Source organism: Saccopteryx leptura, chromosome 3, assembly GCF_036850995.1.
Source record: "Saccopteryx leptura isolate mSacLep1 chromosome 3, mSacLep1_pri_phased_curated, whole genome shotgun sequence".
NCBI lineage: Eukaryota > Metazoa > Chordata > Mammalia > Chiroptera > Emballonuridae > Saccopteryx > Saccopteryx leptura.
In genome coordinates, this window is record NC_089505.1 from 94,831,948 (window position 1) to 94,840,894 (window position 8,947).

Here is an 8,947-nt window from a genome sequence, read left to right on the forward strand (position 1 = left end):
GTCTGAGCTTCCTTCAACGCATGCGCAGAGACAGAGCCGCGACAGTTCTCGGACAAACACACTCAGGGAATCCGACCCGACAACCCTCAGACATATGAACATACAGACACATACAGGGAAATCCTGAGACACACAAAGCAAGTACGCAACACGTCTCCCACTCCACACCAATTCACAAACAGAAGAGGTGTGACACTTAAGAGATACAATAACCCTTAGACACACATATAGACTCCCAAGACATAGACACAAAACACAGATTTACACAAGTGACACTGACACACACAGAGGTGTGACACTTAGAAACACAGATACAGCAAACCCCCCACCCACTCACCCACTACACGCTGCACACTTGGAGTCAGCCCCAGCTGTCTATCATAGTGGTTATAGACTATGCATGCTGGTGCAAGGTGGCCTCAATCTCTTCCAGGCTGTGTGACCTTGGGCAAGTCAGTTAACCTCTCTGGGCATTATTTCTTTTTCTTTTATGGGGGTGCAGGGCTCATTTCTTAACCTATAGGATATCAATGACATTAGCAATGCCTACTTCATAGAGTTGTTCTGAGGATCACATATGAAAAAGCATGTTAAGCCCTGGCCGGATAGCTCAGTAGGTTAGAGCATCATTCAAAAGCACAGATTGCCAGTTCAATCCCCGGTCAGTGCACATACAGGAACAGATGTTCCTGTCTCTTTCCTATTCTCTCCCTCCCTTTCTCTAAAAAAAAATCAATAAAATAAATATATTAAAAAAAAGAAAACATCAATATGTTTGATCCCTGGTCAGGGCACATACAAGAACAGATCAATGTTCCTGTTTCTCTTTCTCTCTCTCTCTCTCTCTCTCTCTCTCTCCCTTACTCTCTCACTTAAAATTCAATCAATGGCCTGACCAGGAGATGGCACAGTGGATAGAGCATCGGACTGGGGTGCGGAGGACCCAGGTTCAAGACCCCAAGGTCGCCAGCTTGAGCACGGGCTCATCTGGCTTGAGCAAAAGCTCACCAGCTTGGACCCAAGGTCGCTGGCTTGAGCAAGGGGTTACTCAGTCTGCTGAAGGCCCATGGTCAAGGCGCGTATGAGAAAGCAATCAAAGAACAACTAAGGTATCGCAATGAAAAACTGATGATTGATGCTTCTCATCTTTCTCCATTCCAGTCTGTCTGTCCATATCTATCCCACTCTCTGACTCACTCTCTGTCCCTGTAAAACAAACAAACAAAACAACCAAAAAAAACCCCTCAATCAATGAATAAAAAAAAAATGTTAAAAAAAAAAAAAAGAAAGAAAAGGGAAAGAAAAAGCATATAAAGCACTTGGGACAGTGCCTGGCACTGTTTAGTATATGTCAAAGATGGAAGACACACCTGCCCAGAGCAATGTGGTCAGATATGCCCCGCAGAGATATGTGTGGATACAGGGAGACTCTACAGTGATGCACAAATAGCCTCTAAACTGCCAGAGAAATGGCAAAGGCATAACCCAGGCCCGGGAAGCCTCACAGCATGACCCACAGACACACCTACACACAGATGCGTGTAGCCCTGACAGGCACGGACCCAGTGCTCTGACGTCGTGGTCAGTGGCCTCTGGAGTGAGGCAGGACAGTAAGAAGCTAGGAAAACCCCTTGGTCAGTGGAACAGGGAAAGTGAGACAGAGCTGGACAAACCGGCTGAACAATTTACAGCCAGACACCGAAGGTCACCTCCTAGCAATTGCATCTAGGGCTCAGTTGTCTTTCAGCTCCAGGTCCAGAAAAGTAGCAAATCCAGGAGGGTGACTCCAGCACCAGCTGCAGTGACTAAGGACCCCCTGCTCTGGCACTGACCAATCAGTAGAGACCACACAACCCTGAAAGGGCATGCCTGGAAAAGCTGACAAATATTCTAGAGATATCCCTTTAGATTTCCCCCAAACTTCCAGTCTTAAAAAACTTCAAAACAACCTGACCACGTGATGGCGCAGTGGATAGAATGTCGGACTGGGATGTGGAGGACCCAGGTTCAAGACCCTGAGGTCACCAGCTTGAGCGCGGGCTCATCTGGTTTGAGCAAAGCTCACCAGCTTGGACCCAAGGTCACTGGCTCGAGCAAGGGGTTACTCAGTCTGCTGTAGCCCCACGGTCAAAGCACATAGGAGAAAGCAATCAACGAACAACTAAAATGCCACAATGAAAAACTGATAATTGATGCCTCTCATCTCTCTCCGTTCCTGTCTTTCTGTTCCTATCTATCCCTCTCTCTGACTCTCTGTCTCTGTACAAAAAAAAGAAAAAATAAACGAAAAAAACCCAAAAACCCAGGTCCCGCTCTCCTTCCAAAAACTTCAAAACAATGGACCCAAGTCTCGCTCTGCCTCCCAGGAGTATGCCTGCTCCTTTCCCTTCCCGGTTTTCTTCCGGGACAGGCTGCATCTCCTAACTGTAAGGGTCCACATGAGACTTGCAGCCAGCGGAGTGACGGGCAATAGCAGCTCATCCTGGCCTTGCCCCCCACTGCACACTCTTGTCTCCAAGGCCTTTCTGATACCCAGTGAACCAGAGCAGCCCTTCTGAGGTTCATTTCTTTTATTTCTTCTTATTTTTCTTTTTAAGATTTTTTATTTATTGATTTTTACAGAGAGGAGAGAGAGAGAAGGGGGGAAGAGGAGGAAGCATCAATTCCCATATGTGCCTTGACCGGACAAGCCCAGGGTTTCAAACTGGTGACCTCAGCATTCCAGGTTGACACTTTACTCACTGTGCCACCACAGGCCAGGCCTCATTTCTTTCCTATAACATTTCTAGAGAACCAAAGCTGCCCCACCCAGGCTCTCTTTCCTGCTGCTTCTTTTATCCTAAGCCCATCCTAGTCTCACTGTCCCCAGCTTTAGTAAATGGAATCTCAAAATCACCTGGATTTGTGAAATCTTTCCTGTGTGAACTCAGGAACCCGCACACTACCGGCTGGTCCTAGGCAGACCCGCTCTGGGCCAGGTCTCCTTCCTAGTGGTAATATAAGGACTTCAAAGGGTGGAGGATGGATCAGAGACCCCAGGAACCGGGGCAAACCAGGGAAGGATCAGGTGAGGACCAAAGACAGGACTGGTTCCAATCCATCATCCTTCACCCAGTATGAATTTCTGTACTGCTCAGTACTGTTCTGAAAGCTGTGAACATGAGTGTGAACAAAACACATGGAGCAGCCTGAGGCAAGCAGAGGGAAATTCTCACAATAACCTACTGTGGAAAGATCTGGAAGGAGACAGAGCTGTGATGGAGAGTAATGGTGGGGACAGACTGCAGAAAGGGAAGCAGGGAGGTCCTTGACCGTACATACCAAAGACCAATAAATACATTTGGTAAAGCAGTAAATATTGACAGGACTTGCTGATGGCTGGGGTAAGGAGGTACAGGAATGCACGGAGTCAGGATGCACCCCCGCCGCACCCCGGTGTTCTGGTCTGAGTCGCCTTGGGACAGTGTAACTACTTACTGAGCTGGGGCAGGCTGCTGGGGGAGCAGGCTGACCAGCCGGGGGAATGGAATGAACTGGCCTCAATCAGTTTAGGTAAGGTGACTGTTTCACCTGCCGATGACATTTCCAGTGAGGACAAAGCGGAATATACTTTCTCAGAGTCCCCATTTCCTCCCCCAGGGCTTAACCCAATCCCTGGCAGACCACTTACTTAAAGTGGAGAACCCAGACCCCATGGCAGGCGGGATGGCTGGCCTTAGAACAATGGCTTGCTCAGGTGGCCTTGCAAGAGGGGACCGGGTCTGTGTGCCTCAGTTGCTTGCTGCCTGTGAGAGCTTGTGAAGGCGCTTTTCCTCCCCGAGCCTCTCCCCTCGCTGGTGAAACGAGAGCTTTTGAGAGGATGACACAAGGTGGCAGGTGCCTGATTGAGCCAGTTACTTTCTTTAGGTCCGGGTGCTAGGCGAGAGGCTTCATGGAAGAGGGGACTTGGGGACTCCATTGTATGACTGGTCCCCTCATGCTTGGTATTGTTACTGCTGCTTGGCATTGAAGAGGCTCCATCCTCTGAGCTGTCTGGGAAGGACCTGCCCCTCTGGCTGTCACCTTGACTGGGCAAGAGGCCAGAGAGAGCTTCCTTCCAAACCACAGAGGATATGGGAGGCCCTGCTGTCTGTCCAAATTTACCTTTGGGGAAGTGACTTTCACCGTGTGGTCGCTGGGCGGTCTGTGGGCTGGGTTTCGGTCACCTGTGGTCTAGGACTGAGGGAGGGGCTTTCTTTCTGGGGCTGCTGCTGTCTTGGGGGTCCACAATACACCTGGCAAAAGGCTTGAGAACTCACTAATTTGGATTGTTTTATTCTAGAGCATTACCACACTTTTCTATTTTTCAAAATTTCACTAAATTTTTGCAACAAAAGGGATTTTCTTACCTAGTGACAAACCCCATGACAAGATTCTGGTTGTCTAGACACAGAGAGTGGAGATTCAGCAATTCATCTCGGGTTTTCCTGGGCAAAAAGAGGAAGAGGCCAGATATGACGTGAGGGCTGAAAATCAAGACCATTAGCCTTGCACAGAAAAACCATCCTCTGAACAGGATATCTCTCACCCTGGCCAGTTGTGCCAGAAATGTGCCAAACTGTCAAGTCCAGAGGCCTGGGAATGAATCACCTTGGTCACCCTGCAGCCTGCAGCAGAAGGCCTTTCATGTAGTAGGTAGTAGAGATGAGTCAGCTAAATTGAGTTTATGGAGCGTTTGCTCTGCTGCAAGTTGGATGCTTTTCATATTTTTTTTGAAAATTAATATATGTTAAGTATTTATTTTTTTAAGTGAGAAGAGGAAGATAGAGACAGACTCCCGCATGTGCCCAACCAGGACCTCCCTGGCAACCCCTGTCTGAGGCCGATGCTCTGCCCATCTGGGGCCATGCTCGCAATCAAGCTATTTTTAGTGCCTGAGGCAGAGGCTGCATGGAGCTATCCTCAGCACCAGGGCTGACATGCTCAAATCAATCGAGCCATGGCTGTGGGAGGATGAGAGAAAGAGAGAGAGAGAGAGAGAGAGAGAGAGAGAGAGAGAGAGGAGGGGGAACGGGAGGGGTGGAGAAGCAGATGGTTGTTTCTCCTGTGTGCCCTAATCGAATCCGAGACTTCCACAGGCCAGGCCGATGTTCTTTCTACTGCTGAGCCAACCGGCAGGGCCAAGTTTATTTAAAAATTTTTCAGTTTTGGCCCTGGCCGGTTGGCTCAGCGGTAGAGCGTTGGCCTGGCGTGCGGGGGACCCGGGTTCGATTCCCGGCCAGGGCACATAGGAGAGGCGCCCATTTGCTTCTCCACGCCCCACCCCTCCTTCCTCTCTGTCTCTCTCTTCCTCTCCCGCAGCCGAGGCTCCATTGGAGCAAAGATGTCCCGGGCGCTGGGGATGGCTCCTTGGCCTCTGCCCCAGGCGCTAGAGTGGCTCTGGTCGCTGCAGAGTGACGCCCCGGAGGGGCAGAGCATTGCCTCCCGCCTCCCGGAGGGGCAGAGCATCGCCCCTGGTGGGCGTGCCGGGTGGATCCTGGTTGGGCGCATGCGGGAGTCTGTCTGACTGTCTCTCCCTGTTTCCAGCTTCAGAAAAATAGAAGAAAAAAAAAAGAAAAAGAAAAAAAATTTTCAGTTTTATTGACATATAATTGACAAAACTGTAAGCTATTTAAAGTGGATGACAGGGTGATTTGATTATATCTCTGTGCCCTGAGAGGGTTCCCCCCATCCAGTTAACACATCGATCAACTCGCATATTTCCTTTTCTGGTTTTGTTTTGTGAGAACGCACATTTATTCTTATTTAGACTACAACCACCTGATAGGGTTACAGGTGGGGACCATGACCCCTCTCCTCCCTTAAGTGGACAAAAGGACGCTGACAAACTGGATGTTCCAAGTCACTACCCCCTGGGCATCCGGTGACTAAACTGGGTGTGGAAGATCCCCTCGCTTACTTACCGTTAATCTTACATAAATCGCTTACATTTCTCCTTAGCAACTACCAGCCCCCACCCTCAAATCCCCTATTTAATCCTACCTGTTAAAGAACCAGTTGCTGACCTCCGCTTTAGGAGTCAGCCTGGCAGATAACCCCCTAATAAACTTTTCTTAACCTGAACTCGGGTGTCTTCCTTCGGTCAACCTTTCACCACCGTTCTGAGAGGTAAATGCTGTTGATTACCATTTTATGGGAAAACAGGCACAGAGATTCAACAGCTTGCCCAAAGACCGGTTAAGAAGGGTTGTCTGGCTTGACCAGGTGGTGGCACAGTGGATCAAGTGTTGGCCTGGGACGTGAAGGACCCAGGTTTGAAACCCTGAGGTCTCCAGCTTGAGTGCGGGCTCATCTGGCTTGAGCAGGGCTCACCAGCTTAAGCCCAAGGTCGCCAGTTTAAGTAAGGAGTCACTCGGTCTGCTGTAGCCCCCCGGTCAAGGCACATATGAAAAAGCAATCAATGAACAACTAAGGAGCCACAATGAAGAATTGATGCTTCTCATCTCTCTCCCTTCCTGTCTAGCTGTCCCTATCAGTCCCTCTCTCTGTCACAAAAACAAACAAAAAAAAAACTTAGAAAAAAGAAAAGAAAAAAGAAGGGCTATCTGGCTTCTACCTGAGAGAAACTTGAAGTATCCCACATTATTTTTGGGAAAAAAGGTAGATTGTCTGGACCCAGTCAGGACACACAGAGAAGTAGTGCAAAGGATTAAAATCTTGTCTTTCTCTGGTCAGGTCTGTAGTTTTATTAGAAAAGCTTTGTGACTGCTGAAATAGAACATCTGCCTGCAATCCAATGAAAGATTAAATAGGCAGTAACTGAAACTCTCAGCTAATAACGAATTCCATTTAACCGGTGTTTAAATAGAGAGTGAGTAGCCTGACCAGGTGGTGGCACAATGGATAGAGCATCGGACTGGGATGCGGAAGGACCCAGGTTCGAGACCCCGAGGTCGCCAGCTTGAGCGCGGCTCATCTGGCTTGAGCAAAGAGCTCACCAGCTTAGACCCAAGGTCACTGGCTCCAGCAGGGGGTTACTCGGTCTGCTGAAGGCCCCCGGTCAAGGCACATGTGAGAAAGCAATCAATGAACAACTAAGAAGTCGCAACGCGCAACGAGAAACTTGATGATTGATGCTTCTCATCTCTCTCCGTTCCTGTCTGTCTGTCCCTGTCTATCTCCGCCTCTGTAAAAAATAAATAAATAAATAAAAAACAAAACAACAACAACAAAAAAAACAAATAGAGAGTGAGTACAGTTGCAAACCCGACATCTGATGAGCTGATTGGAGGTGGCGACTCTCCTAGTCCCTGAGTCTTAGCTGTTGCTGAGCTTGCCGAACTCCTCTTTAGAAACCATTAAGTTATTGAGAAAAAAACGTCTTTCCCTACAGATCTAGAGATTCGAAGCAGAGAACCATTTCCCACAAGTCCAGGGAATGTGACAGAAATCAATGAGGTGCAGCTTTTGTCCTACTGCTCTGCACGCCCATGGCATGGAGGTTTCTGCCTGAGGTTTTTCAGTTCTCTTCTGAATGTTGAGCTAAAACACCGGAAGACTGTGTTCTGTCTGGTCTTACTGAGGTGGTCAAGAATTCTCAGATGGCACAGACTCTGTTCTCCAACATTCTAATTCAATGCTTGTTCCTTTTTCCTTAGTGACTTTGGCTTCTAGGTGGCAGGGAACAAATCTTGTTCATCTTTACACCTCTGGGGATGCTGGAAGGCAGGGCTTTCAAATCTCCCCTTTAAAAAGCCAGATGTGCAGCCGACACCAACATGTGAGCTCACATCACCCTGAAGGCGCCTGATTGGCAAAGCTAAGAGCCAGAACTGGCTCATTAAGGTTTGTTCTCAGGGAGTCAGACATTTTTCTTAGCTGCCTGCCTCACAAGCAGCCTTTGTTTCCTGGATGACATCACTGCTAGGACTTAAAAAGCAGCCTTGAGATAGTCCTACTTATGCAAACTGGGTCTGTCTGCATGTGAAATACAGGAAAAATGGTTAAATAAGTTATGGTGCAGCTATACCACAAAGCACTTAACCGGTGGTCAAAAAAGCTAAGGCAGAAAATACATTTTACACACCCCCGTTTATCCAACGGATAAATGGATAAACAGAATGTAGATATATACATACAGTGGAATATTATTCAGCCTTAAAAGCAAGGTGTCCACATAAAGGTGTCCAGACCTGAAGAGAATTTCTATAAAAATTCGAGTCAAACAGAAGATACCCCTGGAAGCAAGATGTCAACAGACCGAGATAAATGCTTCAGAGAATAACAGTTTACAGTTTCTTTTATGTACTATTTGAGATAAAGGAGGAATGTAAGGAAGGTTCCTGGCAGGCGGGAGGGAGCAAGACGGCATCCCCTTACAGAACAGTGCCAATTGAGCCACTGGCTGTGGAAGGGAAGGAGGGGAGAAGCCGAGGGTTGCTTCTCCTGTGTGCCCTGACCGGGAATCAAACCCAGGACATTCATACGCCAGGCCAACATTCTATCCACTGAGACACTGGCCAGAGCCAAGATTTTATTGATTTTAGAGAGGAGAGAGAGAGAGAAAGGTGGTGGTGGGGGAGTGGGAATCATCAATTTGTAGTTGCTTCTATGTACCTTGGGCGGGTAAGCCCAGGGTTTCCAAACAGGGAAATCATCATTCCAGGTTGACGCCTATCCACTGCGCCACCACAGGTCAGGCAGTATGCCACATATTAAAAAGAATTATTTATTGATTTTTAGAGAGGAAGGGAGACAAGGAGACAGAAACATTGATTTGTTCCTGTATGTGCCCTGACCGGGGATTGAACTGCAACCTTTGTAATCAGGATGATACTCTAACTAACTGAGCTACCTGACCAGGGCTGTATGCCCTGGCACATTTGTAATGACAGGAAGGTCTGGAAGTTAATTATAAACAGTCAACAGGAGACACAGGACTCGGGGAATTTGGTAGGGGGGGCTTCCA